Below are 20,435 nucleotides of genomic sequence, written 5' to 3'. Positions count from 1 at the left end.
CTATTTTTGTGTAACAAGCTCCAGCATTCTGACTGCTAACTTTGACTCATACTGGGCTGTGCACCACCAACTGGCATAGCAGCTGTTCAGAGCAGAAGTCAAGATATACAGACAGATGTAAAGACACGGGGCATTTTATGAAAGAGCACATTTGGAAAGATGAATGCATACTTCAAAGAGGACATGAGACCTCTAGGTTCCTCCTTGGAGTGGACAACTGACTTTTTGTTTTTGATGTTTTGCACTGTTTTGTTTAGTTTGTGGCTAACTTTTATTTATTTTGTAATTTAAAAATTTTATTTATTTTTATTTATTTATTTTTGGCTGTGTTGGGTCTTCACAGCTGCACGTGGGCTTTCTCTAGTTGCGGCGAGCGGGGGCTACTCTTCGTTGCGGTGCGCAGGCTTCTCATTGCGGTGGCTTCTGTTGTGGAGCACGGGCTCTAGGCACACGGGCATAGTAGTTGTGGCACGTGGGCTCAGTAGTTGTGGCGCACGGGCTTAGTTGCTCCACGGCATGTGGGATCTTCCCAGACCAGGGCTCGAACCTGTGTCCCCTGCATTGGCAGGCAATTCTTAACCACTGAGCCACCAGGGGAGCCCCGTGGCTAACTTTTAAACACCTTCCTATTGTGAGTCTTGTGGGGAGAAGGTGTCTTGTTTCTCCTTATGGAGTCTAAAGATGGTGGATCAGAAGCTTTCAGCCCCTTCTCTCTGGAAGCCAGACATGACTTTCATGAGAAAATGCACATTCCTTGTTTATCTTGTTCTTAGGACAAAAACTTCCATTAGCCTAACAGTCTTGGCACCTCTGTAACTCCTCACTTTCTAACCCCTCACTCACTCCTCACTGAAGGAGGAAGCATGAGTCATCTGATGGATAAGTTTGGAAGAACAATTTGAGCACAACGGGGGCTCAGTCCTTTCCTCTGTTTCTTTGGCACCTAAATGCTTGCAGAAACCCAGCCACTTGGGCTCCTTCTATGTGGGTGGCCTGAGGAGTGGGGGAGAGGAAGTGGGCTATCCTTGTCCATCTGTATCTGAGATTGGGTGAGCTAAATCTGTCTGGCTCAGAGGGTCAAGGAATACAATACCATTTGGCCTCAGATCTAAAATCAGTTTATCCCAATGGCTTGGTCAGTCATAAAGAAAAAGGTTTGGATCTCCAGCTGCCTAATTCTTGGGTTTTACTCTCAATTGGTTCCAGAAGATGGAAGGGAAAAACACAGAACAAAATGATACTGTTGATGGGCTTCCAAAAACCTAATATCTGAATTCATGGGCCTGAGAATTTTGTGAAATAAACAGGTGTCAAACTGGAGACCAAAATAACATATGGAAAGTGCAACAAGCATTCCAGCATGACTGGAGTTGAAGGCTTTACACCTGCATCTGGAGCAAACGGGGCTAATGTGGGAGTGAATTGACCTATGCAGCTCACTGCAGGCTGTATCCAGAAGAAAGGGACTCATGTTATACAGTCAGAGCAGACCTTAAGAAACTCAGACCTCTCGGGCCTTAAAGAAGCTGGTCCACGTAGGCCATCATGTACACGTGGATGCAGTTTGACGTTCATCTATTGCAAACAAGACTCAAGAAAGAATCAGATCATTTTAGAAGTTGGTAAGTTGAAAATATCTGGTGGTTATCATTTTTCTCAGACAGGACTTCAAACTACTGACTGGGCTGTGAATTAGTTTCATTCTAGAACAAGCAGAATGTACTGTATCACCTATACAAAGCTTCATTCTCTTCTAGGTATTTTGAATGGTATTTAGGGCCAAGAGAGACTTCTCACTGTGAAAGGGCTAACCTCTGTGTCTTAGTCTGCTTGAGCTTCTATAACAAAATAACAAAGACACTCATTTTCATCCAATTTTGGAGGGAAACTGGAGGTTCTGCAAAACACAGGCAATACCCAAGGAGTCTAAATTCTACCTAGAAAATCCACGTGGTCCTCTGCCCACTCTGAAGACAGAAATCATAAGGAATTCAGTATATGCATGCTAATGAGAGGCTGTACATAGGGAATAAGCAGAGGCAACATGTTAGAAATGGAGTCTATCTAGTCTGAGCTTCTGATTGTAGAGAGGTACAGACATCATCAGTGAACTAATCAAGGTCAGGTAGCTGGACAATGGCGAAACCAAGACAAAAATTTGGCCCCCCTGAGTCTCATTTCCATGCAGTTTTTACTATCGGCGACACCTGGGGAAGGCATGGACTCATGGAAGGCATCTTCTCTTCCACCCACGAAAGGCGGACTGTGTCCTCTAAGACAATACATGAGTGATGCTTCCAGCAGGTGCCTTGTGAAATACAAAGGCTGAAATGATAAAGAATGAGAGATTATATAAATAAGCTCCTTGCAGACCATAATACCCTAATCAAGCCAGAATATTTGAATGTCCTCACTTTTATTTGAAAGCGTGCCTGCCAGTAAGGCACATTATGCTGAAAATTTCAAGGACGTGTTCCAAACAAGTCACATTGCTCCATGAAGACTAAAGTATTCCCAGCCATGATTAAAAGTGAATGCCTCCTACCCAGCACGTGTACATAGAATACAGAGCATCGTAAAATTTCAGGGGTGCCAAAGACATCAGATAGGATCTTGCCCAATCTCATCATTAGGAACGGAGGCTCAAGGAAGAGAAATGAATTGGCCGAAGTTGTGTTATTAATTGGCGTCACATTCATTGCTCTGCTCTAGGTGTCCTTGCTGAGTTGGCGGCAAATTGAGATTTTGCATTGGGATGAAAGCAACATAGCTCAATGCTTCTCAAACTTTAATGTGCTTAAGAACCACCTAGGGATGTGATTAAATGCAGATTTTGATTCAGTAGAATCAAAATGTGGTCCAGGATTCTGTGATGCTCCCAGGTGATGTTGATACTACTTGTCTACCGACCCCCTCAAACTTGGTTGTGCATGGGGACTGCCTAGGGAGCTTTAAAAATATTGATACCTGACCCCACCCCACCCCCAGAGACCCCGATTAATTTGCTCTGGGATTGTGCCTTGGGTTTTGATTTCTTCAACACTCCTCATTTGATTCTAATATGCAACAAAGTTTGAGAACCATTGCCATAGAATCACTTTTTTCACATGTAACATGATTATTGACAAGAAGAATGGCCTTCAGCCATTCTCTAATTTTTAGAGAATCTGCACCATTCTTTTTACTGGTTGAGTTAATTAGAGCTAGTTCAGTGGGGTTGTGGTTGGCAAATTAATCATCACAAGGTCGGTGAGTAGATTGACCCCTTATGGTAAATACAGTTTCCAATCTTGAGAGAATAAACAATTATCTCAACGAATGGAGTCCCCTATAACAAACATTCTAAGTCTGATAAAGGCCATAAGTCAAAAGTCTTTGGAAATATTAAATATTAATATTTTTTAATATTACAGGAAAACTCTACTCTTTTTTTTTTAACATCATTATTCGAGTATAATTGCTTTACATTGTTGTGTTAGTTGCTGCTGTGTAACAAAGTGAATCATCTATACATATACATATGTCCCCATATCCCCTCCCTCTTGCGTCTCCCTCCCACCCTCCCTATCCCAGCCCTTTAGGTGGACACAAAGCACCGAGCTGATCTCCTTGTGCTATGCGGCTGCTTCCCACTAGCTATCTATTTTACATTTGGTAGTGTATGTATGTCCATGCCACTCTCTCACTTCGTCCCAGCTTACCCTTCCCCCTCCCCGTGTCCTCAGGTTCATTTTCTATGTCTGCGTCTTTATTCCTGTCCTGCCCCTAGGTTCATCAGAACCATTTTTGTTTTTTTTTTTTTTAGATTCCATATGTATGTATTAGCAATACAGTATTTGTTTTTCTCTTTCTGACTTACTTCACTCTGTATGACAGTTTCTAGGTCCATCCACCTCACTACAAATAACTCAATTTCGTTTCTTTTTTATGGCTGAGTAATATTCCATTGTATATATGTGTCACACCTTCTTTATCCATTCATCTGTCGATGGACACTTAGGTGGCTTCCATGTCCTGGCTGTTGTAAATAGAGCTGCAGTGAACATTGTGGTACATGATTCTTTTTGAATTATGGTTTTCTCAGGGTATATGTCCAGTAGTGGGATTGCTGGGTCATATGGTAGCTCTATTTTTAGTTTTTTAAGGAACTTCCATACTGTTCTCCATAGTGGCCATATCAATTTACATTCCCACCAACAGTGCAAGAAGGTTCCCTTTTCTCCACACCCTCTCCAGCATTTATTGTTTGTAGATTTTTGAAAACTCTACTCTTTTTAACCAACAGATTTAGTCGTTTTTATGGTGACAAGAGAGAATAAGTAGAAATTTAAGTTAAACTTTATGGTGACTCTAGTGTAAATATGCACCAAACCTGTATATCTACATAAATTATTAATTTAATTAAGTCTGAATTCAAGGTAATTAGGGCTTACAATAATTCATTTCCATTCTCCTGATCCTCTTCTTTTCGTATCATCACATGATCTCCCTGTACATAAACTTGCCCTTAACCTTGAGTAGATGGGACTAAGTACTGCATTTAAAGGCCACTCTTCTTTGTATTCAGTTGCCTTGCCTGAGCTGAGCACATCTGTTTGCCAGTCTGTCAGCCAGCCAATCAGCACCAACCCTGGAGGAGAGGGAAGAGCAATCTGGGCTTCTAATTCCAACGTTAGTATCACAGGTAGGTTTTCTGGTATCTTTATCATCATTAAATTACAGGTTTTTCTCCTGAAAGTCACTGAGACTGTTCAAGTGAATTGATAGCGAGTTAAAAAGAAAATCATTCAGTGGATAAAAGGCAGCATTGTTTTGGGTTAGAAATGAAGGCATCTGCTGATAAGCAAGAATCTTTGGGAGGTCATTTTATCCATTCTTCTACCTTGGCTGGAGAACATTGACCTTGGCAAGCAGATCAAAATGTAGATCCCATAAACTGCATCTCTTTGGGGCCACTAGTTGATGTTTGGGATGGATCTGGACCTTGAAATCAACTGTTTATTCAGCAAAACTGGTAGGACTGACATGCCACTAACCAGTTATGTGTCCCTGGTTTATAACATGTAAAAGGAGCTGGCTTAGAAGGCCCTCTAAAGAATCTTTGCCCCCAAAACATATTGACATACAGATTCCTTTAGCACATTGGCAGTATTGGCCAACTAACAATTACAGAGGCAAAGCAAGTGCCCCATGAAAGCCAAAATGTCTTGCTTTCCCTGAGAGTGGGAGCTTTCTGGAGCACACTCCAGAGAGACTCAAATTCCTTTCCTGAAATACACCAGGTGCGGTAGGCAGAATGCTTGTCCCTGAAAAATGTCCATATCCTATTGCCTAGAACCTGTAAATATCTTAGGTTGCCTGGCAAAGGTTGCAGATAAATTAAGGTTGTCAAGTCAGCTGACCTTGAGATGCAGAGATTATCTTGGGTTATCGGGGTGGGTCCAATGTAATTATAAGGGTTCTTAAATGAGGGAAAAGGGAAGCAGACAGAGAGAAAACCAAAGAGGTGGAAATATGAGAAGGACTTGGCCTGATGGTGTTTGCATTGAAGACGGAGGAAGCGGTCACAAGCCAGGAATGTGACAGCCTCTAGAAGCCGGAAAAGGCGAGAAAATGGATTCTCCCCTAGAGCCTCTAGAAAAGAATACAACCCTGAGGACTCCTTGATTTTAGCCCGGTGAGACCTGTGTCGGACTTCTGACTTGAGAATGGTAAAATAAAACTTAAAACATGTGTATCGTTTTAAGCCACTAAGCTGGTGATGATTTGTCACCGCAGGCATAGGAAGCTCATCGGCAGGAAAACGGAATTCTGCCTCTTCTTGATTTTTTCCCATGGAATTTAAGAAAGAGCATCTTAAGAAATGCTGATGTTGGTAGATATGATAGAAAAGCCTTCTTGATATGGCCCTGCCTACCTTTGCTGTTGCATCTTCTACCCCAGCTTCCACCTACTGCATTTTGTTAGGGATCCTGTACCTACTGCATTGCTTCCCTTTTCTGTGTGTCTTTGGTGGTTTGAAAGGATCACCCTCCCCTTTGTGGCACCACCGTTCTTAGCACATACACACTTAACCTGCTATAGCCAAATAACTTCCTTCATGTCTTTCTTTCTTACTCTGTTAGAAAAGAGGACTTGTTTATTTATCTCTTGAGAGCCAGTGGCCAGCAAGTAGTGATCGTTCTGTCTTTTATACTTGACACATTATACTGATGCACCAAACACGTAGCAAGTATTCAGCGAATATTCACCGTAGACAAATTAAGGTAAAATATCTGAGCGTTTTAGGTAAAACTGTGGTTGACTTTATTCTTGATGCCGTTTGGTGTTCCTTACTTAAGGACTCATGGCAAATTTGTTCCAGGGTTGAATTAGGAGAATCTTGTCTTGCACAGGGAAGCAGTGTAATAGAGTAATTAAGAGGACAGCTCTGCAATTACACTGGAGTTAGCCTGCGTAAATCTGGGAGCCGCCACTTACTAGTTCTCTGATCTTGGGCAAATTATACCATCCAGTTCTCAGTTTGCCTATCTGCAAAATGGGGATAATAAAAACTAGTGGCACAAAGGTTTTTGTGAGAACTAAATAAGATAATCCAAAAAGTACTAAAAGATTCTACATATTGGGGTTATAGTTATTATTATATTGGTTTATAGTTATTATTATAACACGTGCTTTCCTTTTGGCCTTAATTGCTGGGAGACTTCAATGTCACTTGTGATCATTTCTTGTAACTGTTCTCAGACTATCTATTTGTGCTCACAATTTGTTTAAATCCTCTCCCCATCCTTTCGTCAAGTTAGGTCTTTGGTTTTTTTGTTTTAGGAATTATTTTGTGTTTTATTTGTATTAAAATGTTTGTTGCCCCAAATATTTTCTTTATCTTTGCAGAATGTAAATAATTAACACGAAAAATATCTGTAACACTGGAATGTTAGTATCTATTCATTTAATAGAGTCTTGTGAAGGTAAAATGAAAGAAGGGTATTGAAATTGCTTTGGAGATAAACCTCCTTTTGAAAATGCCCCAAATGAGATTAATATTTTTATCAGGTTTAAGAATTAAAGAACACAGTGTTTGTATTCATTTGCCAGGATTGTTGTAACAAAATACCACAAATTGGCTTAGACAACAGAAATTTATGGTCTTACGGTTTTGGAGGCCAGAAGTCTGAGATCAAAGTGTCCACAGGGTTGGGTCCTTCTGAGCCTGTGAGCGAGAATCTGTTCTGTGCTTCTTTCCTAGCTTCTGGTGGACGACTGGCTTCTTTGGTGTTTCTTGGCTTAGAAGCACCACTCCAGTCTCTGCCTTCATGTTCACATGGTGTTCTCTGTATGTGTGTGTGTGTGTGTCTGTCTCTGTGCTTAAATTTTCCCTTTTTATAAGGACACCAGTCATTTTGGATTAGGACTTATCCTAATGACCTCATCTTAACTTGATTACCTCTGTAAAGACCCCATGTCCAAATAAGGTCCCGTTTAAGGTATTGGGGTTCAGGACTCCAGTATATCTTTTCAGGGAGGACACAATTCAACCCAAAACAATGTTCCTAGATTAGGAATATTAGTAAAGCTTGAATATTTGGCTTCTGGTAAGTTAGCTTTGCCCTTATTTCTAATGTGGAAAGAGGGTTGATCTTTTGACCCTTTGACTCTCTAACAAGAGCCTCCTCTGGGCTCAATTTCCTCTAGCGAAACTACCAAGTTATGGATGAGATGGTCTCTGCGTACTTTTCCTGCTCTGACATACGACGTCTCTATGAACAGATTGAATAGTAACTCACATTTATGAAGCACTCTACAGTTTACTCAGCACTCTCAGGGTATTTGGTTCCTATAAGAACCATGTGAGGTAGCTATTATCATCCTCTCTATTTTAGAGGTACAGAGAAATAAGTTTCTTGCCCATTCTCTCACTGCTGGTAACTGCCATCTCCTGAGATCAAACGCTGGGCTCATTCTTCTATTACACAGCTCCCAATTTTGTGAAGCTAGAGCCATACAGTATTTCAGGAAATTAATATCTGTATCTTATAATAATTAATGCCATGATTTAAATTTTCTTCAGAATGCCAGAATATGGCCTTTGACCCATTGGCTTGACACACAAGAACACTTAAAAAATAAAACCTTTTTGTGATCTTAATAGTGGGTTGGTCAAAATTGAAATATCACATGCTACCACCTTCCAGACATGGTGCAGAAGTGAATCATTTAGGGTTATCAGCAATTATCTCCACTATGAATATCATTCCTTAGAGAAAAGAGATTTATTAGGGCCAGTGGATTTAAGCGTTCAGTTAATTTATTCGAGGCTTGAGGAACCAACTGGTTTATTTCTACTTAAAAAAAATAAAAGGTATGAAAATCTCATGTAATTGTGAGTATTTGAGAAGTCTGTTGAGAATAAAAGGGGAATGCCAGCCCAATTTTTGATTTTACGAAATCTCCTCTTGTTGGTTTTACTGGATGCATTTTAGAATAAATGTAGGCAAGCTGCTTTTAGCCAACTGAAGGCATGGTAACCCAAAGACATTACATTTCGGTTCTAAAATTAACAGTGGTGTCCATCATCAAATTACTAGTCCCTACGAGGTGCAAGGTCCATGCCAGGCGCAAGGTGAGGTGCTAACATGGGTGACAAAGGGGCTTGAGTCAAGGAGTTTTGTTAGCAGTCACAGAGGACTGTGGGCCCCCAGAGTGAGCTGGGGCATGGGAGCCATCCACTCAATGTGTGGTGGGGCTTTCAAGAAGGGAGAGTTTCCTGGGTGCTTTTGGGGTGGGAGTGGAGGTTTCATTTCATGAAGTGCCAGCTGAGCGCTCCTTAAAAGATGGTGAGATTTTAGAATGAGGAGGTATGTAAAGGAGGGGTAACTAATATTTACTGAGCCCCTACTATCCACCAGGCATTGTGCTAAGGATATGGTGTATTAGAAGAACAGATCTCAGAGAAGTCCGAAGCCATGGCTCGGGGCGGGAGGCTGTGTCTGGGCAACTCGCTTGTGCATCACTCATCCTCACAATAATTACTCGTGAACGGGGTCAGGTTGCTGTGCCTCTGTTACCTGCCTATGGTGGACAGGCAGGCTAATCCGTGCATAGCAAAGAAACTTTAAATCTATAATCAACTATGCCAGCAGACTCTTAATCACATCACCATTCTATTGTGACAATCCCTCTCTCTGATTGATTTTATTTAATCTTTGCAAAAATAACCCTACCTACCATCGTTGGCCAGTAGCCAAAGACCAAAGGGAACGGCCCATGGTGAACAAAGCTAGACTCGTCACTTGCTGCAGCAAGGGAGCCGGCACACGGTAGAGACCTGTGAGGCTTCTCAAAGGGGGATGTTGAGGCGGGGAGAGCAGTCGTTTCATCTTTGGAACATGCAAGTCCGATGGAATTACTGTTGGGTCCGTTTGTCCGCGGCCCCCTCCAGTGGCACGCTCATTGTATTCCCAGCCACCGAGGGTGTTTGAGCAAAGCTGAGGCACGGTTCAAGCCGGGTGTCAGAGTCATCAGTGTGGTCCAGGGGACTAAAGAGTACAGGGACAGGCCGAAAGGGGGTTAGGAAAACGGTAACTGGAATGATAAGACATTCAACAAGATGGCTAAACTCTATCCTAAAGAGGAAAAAGGACAAGCCAATAGAGAAGCTCGTAATGCAGTGAATTTCATCCTGCCTTTTACATGATCGTTTCTGGTCGCATAAATTCTTATCCTTGTTTTGTGAAATCAGTCTGTGATTCTTAATGCTGGTCTGGTGGTTCTCAAAGAGGGGCCCCTGGACCCTCTAAGGCAGGGGTCCCCAACCCCCGGGCTGCGGACCAGTACCGGTCTGCAGCCTGTTAGGAACCGGGCTGCACAGCAGGAGGTGAGTGGCGGGCAAGTGAGGGAAGCTTCATCTGCCGCTCCCCATCGCTCGCGTCACCGCCTAAACATCCACCCCCGCCCCCCGCCCCCACCCCGGTTCGTGGAAACATTGTCTTCCACGAAACCAGTTCCTGGTGCCAAAAAGGTTGGGAACCGCTGCTCTAAGGAACTTGTAAGAAATGCAGCTTCTCAGGCAGCACCCATGCCTACTGAATTGGATATTCTGGAGGTGGGGCCCAGCAGTATCTGTTGTAACAAGTTCTCCAGGTATTCTCACGGATTCTCTTTTGGGTTTGAGAAGCACGATGCTAGAGTAACATCTGCAAGTCCAGGAGGTGTTGAGTATGGAGATCTTAGCAAGTGTTAAGCTCTTTAAATACAATAGAATCCCTTCACCTCTGAGCAAACTCGGTAGCAGTCACACTGGGATGTTAGCACTATCATTTCAATTCAGCTTGGCCTTGTTTGGTGTTAGAATATCTCTTCCTGTGTCCTTGGCAACATTGAGAGACACTATGGGCAATTAGAAAATATCGTTTTATAAAATTACAAATCAGAGTAAACTTGTTTGTTTTTCTGTTTTGCTTTGTTTTGTTTTTTGAGAGAGGGAAGCACCTTGGGAAATTACGTGCATGTTAATTGCAGCTTGCAGCTTCTGGTGACATGTTTTATTTTGCAGACCTGTACGACTTTTATTAGAAACGGGATCTTTTTTTTACTCTTTGCTGCCCTGGGAGTTTTAAAAGAACGGATTTTCTGTCAGAAAAGATTGGAATCAATTGCAGTCTTCCCTTCTAGATAGTGCTAAAACGTTTATTTAAGAGTTTAGCTGCTTGCCTGGCCTTATCTGTATTCCGAACGGCTTGTCCAATGAAATAAAATTCATTCACGCCTTTGCTCTCTGTGTTATTGACAAAGCACACACTTTATGTGACTCAAAGCCAGGATCCTGTCTTCTGGGAGAACTCTCTCTAAACTTGTGTGAAAGAATTATTTTATTATACTTTTTTTCATGCCAGCTCCAGAACACCCGAGTGAGAAATTCTAGCGGTGGAGGGGAAACAGGAGAAGGGCTTCCCCTGGTGATTGGAAAAGGCCAATAAGCAAAAATAAGAGAGGTTCCTTTCCTTGACCTGGGTTCTTTTATCAGAATATCAGGGTTAAACAAACTGTTTTCTGGGATAATGACGTCTATGTTTCGCCCCTTCTAGTGTTTATAGATACGATGGCATTTTGAATACCTTGATATAAAGGGATAGAGCTTTCTTTCTTAACGCTATTTCTTCTTCATCAGATGATAATAACCTTTGCTTCATTTTTTGCCTATTCTCTGTGTGCCGAGAACTTCATAGTGTCTCTAATCCAAAAAGCCACCTCACAAAGCGAATATTCCCATTTTACAGATTAGGAAACTAAGGGAGGCTCATGGTAAGCAGGGGTGCAGGGTTTGACACTGACTCTGCCCGGCTGCACGCAGGCTCTTTCTAGCGCATCACCCTGGTGAAACAGCATCTCCGTGCTGTAAAGGAAAGCTGGTCCCTACTCTTCGCAGGTGCCTGGAATACTGAGTTCCTCAGTTGCCTTGAGGAAGGGTTGCAGCACACGTTGCATGTGAGGAGCTGAGGACACGCAGCTTCTGTTTGAAGTCCCTGACTCATCAGGGTGGGTCTCCGTAATGTTGGGCAGAAAAGAAATTTAGAGTCTTCAAAGTCTTTGTTAGAAAACAAACAAAAAAAGAAACTGGTTTGACAAACGGAATTGAACAATGTGTTTGAAACAAAATCTCTGGTCAAATACATTTTCTTGTATCTTGGATCAAAATACCGTGCCCTTGTACAAGTATTTTTTGAACCAGCAAATGGGGCCTGATATACTGATCGGTGTGTGTACTGATGAGTGTGAATGTGTGTGCTGTGGGCTGAATATCTGTGTCTCCTCCAAATTCTTGTGCTAAAGCTCTAACCTCCAATGTGACGTGTTAGGAGGTGGGGTTTGGAGAGGTGTGAATGGGACTAGTACCCTCATAAAAAGAGACATGAAAGAGACGGTCTCTGTCTATCCACCATGTGAAGACACAGCTTGAAGGCAGCCATCCAGAAACCAAGAAGAGACTCTTTATCAAGACACCAGATCTGCTGGCACCTTGATCTTGGACTTCCCAGTCTCCAGAGCTGAGACATAAATGTTGTTGTTTAAGTCACCTGGCCTATGGTATTTGCTACGGAAGCACAAACTGACTAAGACAGTGCTCACAGGACAAAGGATTCAGAATCAGAGATGCCCAGTACATTGATGGTATCAGCTTCTTGAGGAAAGGGTTTCTGGAGCATTCCAACAGAGACACATTGTCAATGGAGCAGGCTGCTAAACATAGCTACAGAAAATTATCAGCATCTGCTTGTTAGATAATTAAGTGCTGTTTAGAAATTACGTTAAGCAAGTGGCATCTAGCTAAAGATCTGAAAGAGTGAGGTAGAATTACCTTCCCACAATTAAGGAGAAATGAGGTGCGTCTTCACCCATAAGAGTCTACGGTCCACCCAGTAAAGGGTGCAGGGATGACCCCACCAGAGGTCAGGGCCTGCAGCTTATGCTGAACCATTTCCTTCTCTCTGACCTCCAGAGAGCTGTCTCCTTCATGCTGACCTTCACCTGTATCTTGGGCCTTCTGTCTGCCTAGCATCTCTAGCTGACACAAGGATTTTTTGTTCTCAGCTCCCCAAGTCTAGGACTGCTCCTTCAGGCTTTCTTATTGGGGTTACTCTTTCTTGAATGACAAGAATGGTAATTTTCCACCTTCTGACCTGCACTGGGACCTCCTCCCTCCTATACTATCTTTGCAAGAAGTCCTTGCAGGTCATGACTCAGGCCTGCCCCAAATCCACCCAGGCCCTTGGGAGGTCCATGGGTTTCCTCAAGACCAGGGGTTCAGGAGGGTTCTTCACTCTCACCTGAATCTTCAGGGACTCTTTCATCAGGAGGTGGTGAGGAATTGAGAGTCTAGAGAGCTGGTAAGTGAGAAAGGGGGGAGCCAAGCAGGTCTCTAAAACTACAGGGACCCAATCGCAAAGGGCAGGACCTGGGGTGGTGAGCAGAGGAGAGCTGGTTGAGCGAAACCAGGGCAGGTCCGGAACGTGCCTGGAATAGGAAATGCTTTCTCCCAGCCAGGATACAGCAATTGCCTGGGTTTAGAGAAGCAGGTGTGCGTTCAGACATGCTAGGTGTGTGGCTTATGATCCCAACCTACACACACCTAGGACACAGCTACAAGTGTGTGATGGGTTTAAAAAGACAGGCAAACCAGAACCAAGACAGGAAACTGGACAGGAAAACGTAATACTGCTATTTCCCTCTGGCAATTCTTTCATGCTGGTGGAGGCACTGAAGACAGGCCCCTTTAAGCCAGCTGCTCAGATGTAAGTAGTGAGGCATTTTGATGTCAAAGCAGCCCCAAGACGAGAGAGAGAACTTCTGGATCCCAGCTAAGACAAGGCCAGTTATTTTTAAATGAATGTGGTAATCAGTGACTATGTGTAAGGTTATGTTTTAGGTAAATGTAGAAAAGCTAAAAGTTAGTGAGAAAGAAACCAAACTGAAACGTAGATTTGGTTTGGTTTAAAGATTATTCTAAAGGAAGAATTTATTTAATACAAAAATTATAGCTAAAGAAGCTTTTTAAAATTAGAAAACTGTTCACAGGCATCAGAGTCAGACACTGTTTAAATCTTGGTTTTGCCACCTACTAAATGGGTGATTTTAGATAAGTCCTTCTCCACTGTAAGTCTTGTTTCATTTTCCCAAGAAAATATAAACTTTGTGTATCCCAGATAACAAACATGAAATGATAAGAGATAAGGAAGCATCTGGTTCAGCCTGTCACTTAAAGTAGGTATAGGAGTTTCTGATGGCAGCCGTTCAAATGAAGCTTTTTACACTTGATCTTCTGTTAGGCCAAAGGGTTAGGAGTGCATGGTATGGTAAATATGCAGGAAAACTGGGTCTTGCCAAATTTTTAGCTTATCCTAATGTAGCATCAGAGTGCAGATGACAAAGAGGGAGCATCCTCCTTGACCTACATGCCGTATCTGGCACATTTATCAAAATTGGGTAACTCCCTCCCTCTATATTAGCAAATATCTTGTATAGTGAATAAACTCTAAAAGTTTTAAGAAAATCTCAGGTTTGTAAATGTCTGGATTGATCATGAGAAGAGAAGCTCATTTAAATCGATGACCAAGCACGTCTTGGGGTTGGACTTCAAGGCATTCCTTATTATGGAGCATGTACTGAAATTGTCAAAGGCCCTTTAAGACGGAGGCTGGGTCTCAGTGCTTCAAAAATGCCATTGCTGTTACCTTCAACAGCACCAGGGAGTTAAACTGCCTTTTGGAGAGGAGCGTGTCAGGGACAGCATGGGGTCTAGGGACAAGGTGAGTTCCTAGGAGGGACGTGCAAGGTTGTAATATTGATACAGCTAAACTGTGTGGGGAGGCCTCTGATTCCAGGGCTGGGCCAAGGAAAGCATGAGGGGAACTCACAACATCTTATAGTGCAAGAGAATAAGAAAGTTCTGGGGACACATAAAAGAACACAGGTGTCAGCCTGAAGGAATTTCCACCGGCTAAATCTGGGACCACCTGAATATCCAATTGAGTAGAATCGGAATTCAGGAATCCATAATGATAATAAACAAACACACAAATAGTCAAGAAGATAAAGCTCTTTCTTACGGTAGAAAACCAACTGACAACGTAGAAGGAGCAAAGTAGAAAATCATCAGAATAATAACTGATTTTGTTAAGAATTAACAATGGATGCTGAAAGTATGATGAGGAATGAAACATTTGCATAGTTTCAAAGTATCCCTTTACGAATTACGTATTAATTAAGCAGGAAAAATGTTTAACTTTACATGAAGTGGAGATCACGGGCATCGCCTTAAACCGAATGCTCAAAGTTAACATCATTGATAAAGGGACAAACAGACCTCATCAGCAGGATTAGGGGCCATAAATCTACTAGGGAAACTAGTTTCCTGCTTTGGGGGACACTTACATTTGCCCAGGGTCACATAGCTGGGGTATAGTAATATAAGACGTAAATGCAGATCTGACTTCAAAGCCCTTGTTGTGTCTCCCACATGCTGGGTCTAGAGGGTGTTACTGGTCCATAACTGGTGCCGTAAATCTGCAGAGAGGAGGTAGTTGGGCAGACAGTGAAACAAGAAAAGATTAGATAGAAGTCACAGAAGTGCCTGGGAGAGGAGGGAGCAGCCACATGGCCTGAAAGATGGCACAGCGCTAAGGCCCCCTGAGCCCCCTGGGATATGGAGATACCCTCCTCCACTATATTCATTTCCTAATGACTTTCTGATGTGGAAGGAAAGGCAAAATGTACTTCCTGAGCATTGCTTGCCTATGATACAATGTACCGAGTTGTAACGGGAGGCTATACAGGAAGATGCGCTAAGTAACAAAGTGGATACAGTGAAAAGGGTGGATTGTTAATCATATGGTCAATTGCTCACCCATATTTACACAGCAATATCACAGGATTCTTTTCACCTTGCAAAACAAATCCGTTTGGATAAGTCAATATTATTTCCCAATACAGTTTCTAATCTCCACTCGGTGAAAAAAATACTGAGAATCAGGCAAATTTAATACTCTTCTCAAAATAATTGGACAGAATTGTACCCAAGAATAGCCCTTAAAGAAAAAGTCTGGTTAATAAGTATTTGACAGCAACTAGAGGGGGTTATATTATTATCCCTAATAGAATGTGATTTTTGCTACGTAGAGTGGGCTTTTTGACTAAAATTTTTTTTACATTTTTTAGTTGCAAAGTAAGTCATTCTTTACACTTGGGATAAACTCAGCAGAAATGCCTAGGGAAAAAAAGTACTCTGTGTGGACAAAGCCAACTTCACAATTTATTCAAATACTTGGCATCTGTGTACATTTTTCTCCAATTACAGAGACACCTCATTTATTCCAACTGGCCATGGAAAGAGGTATTCCACATGACTGAGTTAGATAATTAAAGTCTGAATTAAAAAAAAAAACATTTTGAATATAAATCTTCCTAAATTTGGTACAGATTTCCCCTACATTCTTCAGTGGAGTTTGCCAATCATGACTCAACTTTCTTTCTTTTTCCCTTCCTTCCTTCCTCCCTCCCTTCCTTCCTTCCTTCCTTCCTTTCTCTTTTTCTTTCGTTTTATCTTTCTTCCCTTCCTTCCTTCCTTCCACCCCCCCCTTCTTTCCTCTCTCTCCCTCTTCTGTTTCTTTCTCTCTTCTTGCTTTCTTGCTTTTTGTTGTTGTTGTTGTTTGTTTGTTTTTTTAATAACACAGGGCTCAAAACACCTGATATTTTAATGGGCCATCTGAGTGAAGGAGACTTGGGCTGGAGGTGGAGTTTCAGTCCAGGGTAGTTGTAAGAATCAAGCCAAGGCCTGAGTATAAGCAGAGAAACCCCGGAAGGAAGTCAGGACAGATGTGGACCAAGGGACAGCAACATAAAGAGGAAGAAAAGGATGGACAAGTGGTTCAGCTGGAGGTTGGGCCATTACCCCAACCGTATTCACACGCAGAACCCAGGCAGCCCCTGGCACCTGAGTGCCTTGATTTCTGCTCTGTTCCTCCAGAGGAAGAGGTATTTCACATCCATTCCATCCTCCTGGTTGTCTAGACTCCAGGATTGTCGTGAGCAAATAGGGGCAGCCAGGAGGCTGATCAGGAGCATTCGAAGTTGAATGGGCATCACAGGGACCCTGTGCTTGAGGTTCCGACCTTGCAGCTAGTTTCTCTGCATTCCAGAATCAGTGTCTGCTTTACCCTTCTCCATCTTTACCTGGCTTTGGGGGGCTTGGAAAACTTACTTGCAGGACCTGAATGTGCCTCATAATGCAGATTCTTGCCACCTCCCCCTTACCCTGCGGAGTAGCATTTGGCTTTATTGCCCAACCTGTTCCACGTCTCAGGTACCTGTTCCCGACCCAGACCTCAATCCTATCCTGGTCCCCCTGGTCCTGGCTTATTTCCTCTGTCTCCAACCTGCTACCTCCAATTTTTACTGACTCTAATGGGGGAAGGTGAGAAGTTTTGAACTGGAGACGAGATTGAAGTTTTATTTGTTTGGTTTTTTTTTGTTTTTTTTTTTGCGGTATGTGGGCCTCTCACTGCTGTGGCCTCTCCCTTTGCGGAGCAAGGCTCCGGACGCGCAGGCTCAGCGGCCATGGCTCACGGGCCCAGCCGCTCCGCGGCATGTGGGATCCTCCCGGACCGGGACGCGAACCCGTGTCCCCTGCATCGGCAGGCGGACTCTCAACCACTGCGCCACCAGGGAAGCCCCAAGATTGAAGTTTTAAATAAGACTCAACTGACTTTGCATGCCTGAAGATGTCTAGAAAGTAATAGAATTGGACTGACATATTGAAAGTCATTGTAGAAAGGAGGATCAATGATTATTAGGTATAAAAATAATGGTTGGAGGAGAGAATAAAGCCATTTTCTTTTTGTAATTTCTTGAGTCCAAACTGTCTCATAAATGGGTCTAGAGTGGGTCTCTGCGCTCATATACTGGTTCAGATTGGTCATTGGCTTGATTATAAGTAAGACCTATTTGAAATGATGAAAACTTGCTATAACCTTCAGCAAATTCCCAGGGGTCTACCTAGTACCATGGAAAGAGCAAGGACTTTTGAGTCAATCAACTTAGTTCATATTTGAATTCTCTCACTCCCTAGATATGTGGCCTTGGGCAAATCTTTTATTTGGCAAAAGAAAGTAATAATACTTATTTTATGGGTCTGTCGTGAAAATCACATGCTATCATAGGTGTCCTGTGCACACAGTTCCTGATCATTTATCTTCTTCTGATAGAAAAATTTATACCTGTTGCTAATCATGCAGTTAGTTCCTGGTTACAACAAACTGAAGAACACAAGGACTTGAATATCTTTTCATCTGAATGTGTACAATCTACTTATTTTTAATTGAGTTATGACATAAAGTGCCTAATATACACACATATATATGTATATATTTATATATATATATCTGTTCTGGTTATCTCTTTCTGAGTAACAAACCACCTTAAAACCCCCAGTGGCTTGATTGGATGCAGCCATCTGGTAGTGGTGAGGGCTGGAGTCCTCCAAAGGCTTCTTTGCTTATGTAGCTTGTGCCTGGGTTGGACTGTCAGAACAACCAGGTATCTCTCTCTCCTTTTGAGTTCTCCAGGTGGCTAGCTTGGGTTTCCTCACATCATGGCAGTCTCAGATAGTCAGACTTCTTTTGGCATTGGTTTTCTCCAGCATGAACATTCCATGAGACTGAGATGGAAGTTGCCAGATCTAAAAAAGTCCTGGAATGTCAATTTTGTCAAATCCTATTGTGCAAACAAGTCACCAAGGCCAGCCTTTCAGTGGGAGGAAGAGCAAAGAATGAGTGGCCATCTTTAATCTGTAATGACACTGGCATAATCACCATTACCCAGATTTAGGGTACTTCCAACACCCAGAATGTTCCCCTTTGCCCCTTCCCAGTTAATTTTTTGCTCTTCCTAGCGATAATCACTAGTCTGTATATTTCTTTTCAACATGTATTATTATCTTAAATGTATGTTTCTAGTAGATCACTTTAAAAAGCTTTTTTTCTCCTGTAACCGTGTCAAATAAATTGTGCATAAACCCAAGTCAGCATATTTAAAGTACCATTTTGCCATGCCACGCAAAGCTCAAAATGTCGTCTAGTTCCTTAGTGACTATAATGTCAAATCCAAATTCCTTAGCATGGTTTTCAAGGCCTTCCACATGCATGAAGAAAATATTTTGAATATCGGTTGATATACTTTCTCCTTTACTTCCTTGTACCTTCCTCTTGTTCTGTAAGAGCGTCCATTGCCTTAGAACAGGTTTCAGCGAACTTTTTCTGTAAAGGGCTAGATAGTAACTCTGGGCTTTGCAGGCTTTGTGGGCGATGTGGTCTTTGCTCCACTATATCACGGTAATGTGAAAACAGACATGACAATGCATAAATGAAGGAGTGGCCATATTCCAACAAAACTTTATAGACAGTGAAATTTGAATTTCACGTAATTTTTACGTGTCACAAAAGATTATTCTTCTTTGGGTTTTTTCAACCATTTAAATATCTAAAAAATATTCTTAGGTTCTGAGCTGTACAAAAACAGGTGAAGAGCAGGATTTGACTGGCTGAGCTTTGTCTTAGAGGGTGGAGAGGATGTGGAATAATTAGCTGAGGTCCAACTCCCGGACTTCTCACAACCACATAGAGAGGAGAAGACACATGAAGGAAACGGCACGACCTCTGAGGAAGGAGCAGCTGTCCTGAGCATCGGGGAGCCCGTAGGAGCCCAGCCAGTGCCATTCACCTACCTGAGCTCTAATCGTTGACTACACGGAAAAGCTACATTAGCTGCCCTTCTTGTTGCCCCTTAATAAGAGAATCCATCGACACCCGCACGTCGCTCACAGATCGTCCAGCAGGAATGATGCCTCTTTGTGCCTCTGGACGTTGCTCAGCCCAGCTGTGTGGCCTAATGTGGCTGACACGCTCTATAACAACCCAGGACACACACAAGCCCCCAAGTAGACAGTGTTGATGGGGCAGCTGTGAGCGGCCCCAGGACTGGTGTTTGGATGGCATTGAGCAGAAGCAGCTAACTCTCTCCGAGTCGGAATGACATTGGCCATCATCTCCATTGGCCTTCCCCATCCCCTCCTGCTTCAACGCTGCATTCTTGGCAAACGTGTTCACCCACCATCCCCTCTGTTTGGCTTTATACTTCCTCCCTCTTCATCCGCGTCTTAAATCTATTTCCCATGAAACATCCTTGGAAACCTCGGTGCTTAGTAACTTGGCACTTAACTATGTCACTATGCAGGTGGGAATCAATTATCCACCATCTTCCTGCAATATCCGCCTTGTTGTCTTGGACTTTCATGTAAATCTCTTGATAATTACCTTATGTATGCATAGCCTCTTCCTGAACCTTGTCCTCCAAGAAACCTAGAATTTACTTCAATTTCTCTCTTTTCCTGCCCTTCCCAGGGGCAAGTTCAGTTGTTTCAAAATATATGAATTCATCAATTTCTTTCCAACTCCACTGTAATCCAAGCCACTAAAATCTCATTTATGGCCCGGTCCTCCTGCTGATCTGCCTGCCTCTACCATCTGGTCTCCTCCAGCATCCTGAGGGTAATCTCCTTCATATACAAAGCAGGGCAGATTGCCTGAAGCCTTGCCTTCCTCTCCAGCTTCACCTCATTTCCTCTTCTCTTGCCCGTGATGGCCTGCCTATACCAGCCTCCCTTAGGTTCTCAAACGGGCCAGCTTTTTCTACCTTCTGGGCTCTTGTATGCATTTCTCCCTCTGTCTGGAAGAGTCTCCCCTCTCTTCTCCCTGCCTTCCACCTGGCAGGTCTCCAGACCCTCCCTATTGGCTTTATCTAAAGCAGTCTTCCACCCTCACCCTACCTCAGTATCTTTTCTTAGCCCTCTGTTGATTATTTTTTAAATGATCACTTATCAGAATTTC

At 42.8% G+C, this 20,435-nt stretch overlaps 1 long non-coding RNA gene across 8 annotated transcripts in view; it reads left to right on the top strand.

Annotated features, from left to right (window-relative positions):
* LOC102984234 (uncharacterized) overlaps positions 1-20,435 on the top strand; it is a 550,122-nt gene that overhangs the window by 379,904 nt on the left and 149,783 nt on the right. For 6 of the 8 annotated variants that reach the window (XR_008619291.1, XR_008619292.1, XR_003683073.2 and 3 more), the window contains one exon: positions 4,568-4,684. The exons of the other annotated variants lie outside the window; for them this stretch is intronic. This is a non-coding gene — a long non-coding RNA (uncharacterized lncRNA). The remainder of the gene's footprint in view (positions 1-4,567; positions 4,685-20,435) is intronic. 8 annotated transcript variants of the gene reach the window in all.

The sequence above is a fragment of the Physeter macrocephalus genome, chromosome 14 (genome assembly GCF_002837175.3).
Source record: "Physeter macrocephalus isolate SW-GA chromosome 14, ASM283717v5, whole genome shotgun sequence".
NCBI lineage: Eukaryota > Metazoa > Chordata > Mammalia > Artiodactyla > Physeteridae > Physeter > Physeter macrocephalus.
This window is presented reverse-complemented; position numbering and strand designations above follow the sequence as displayed.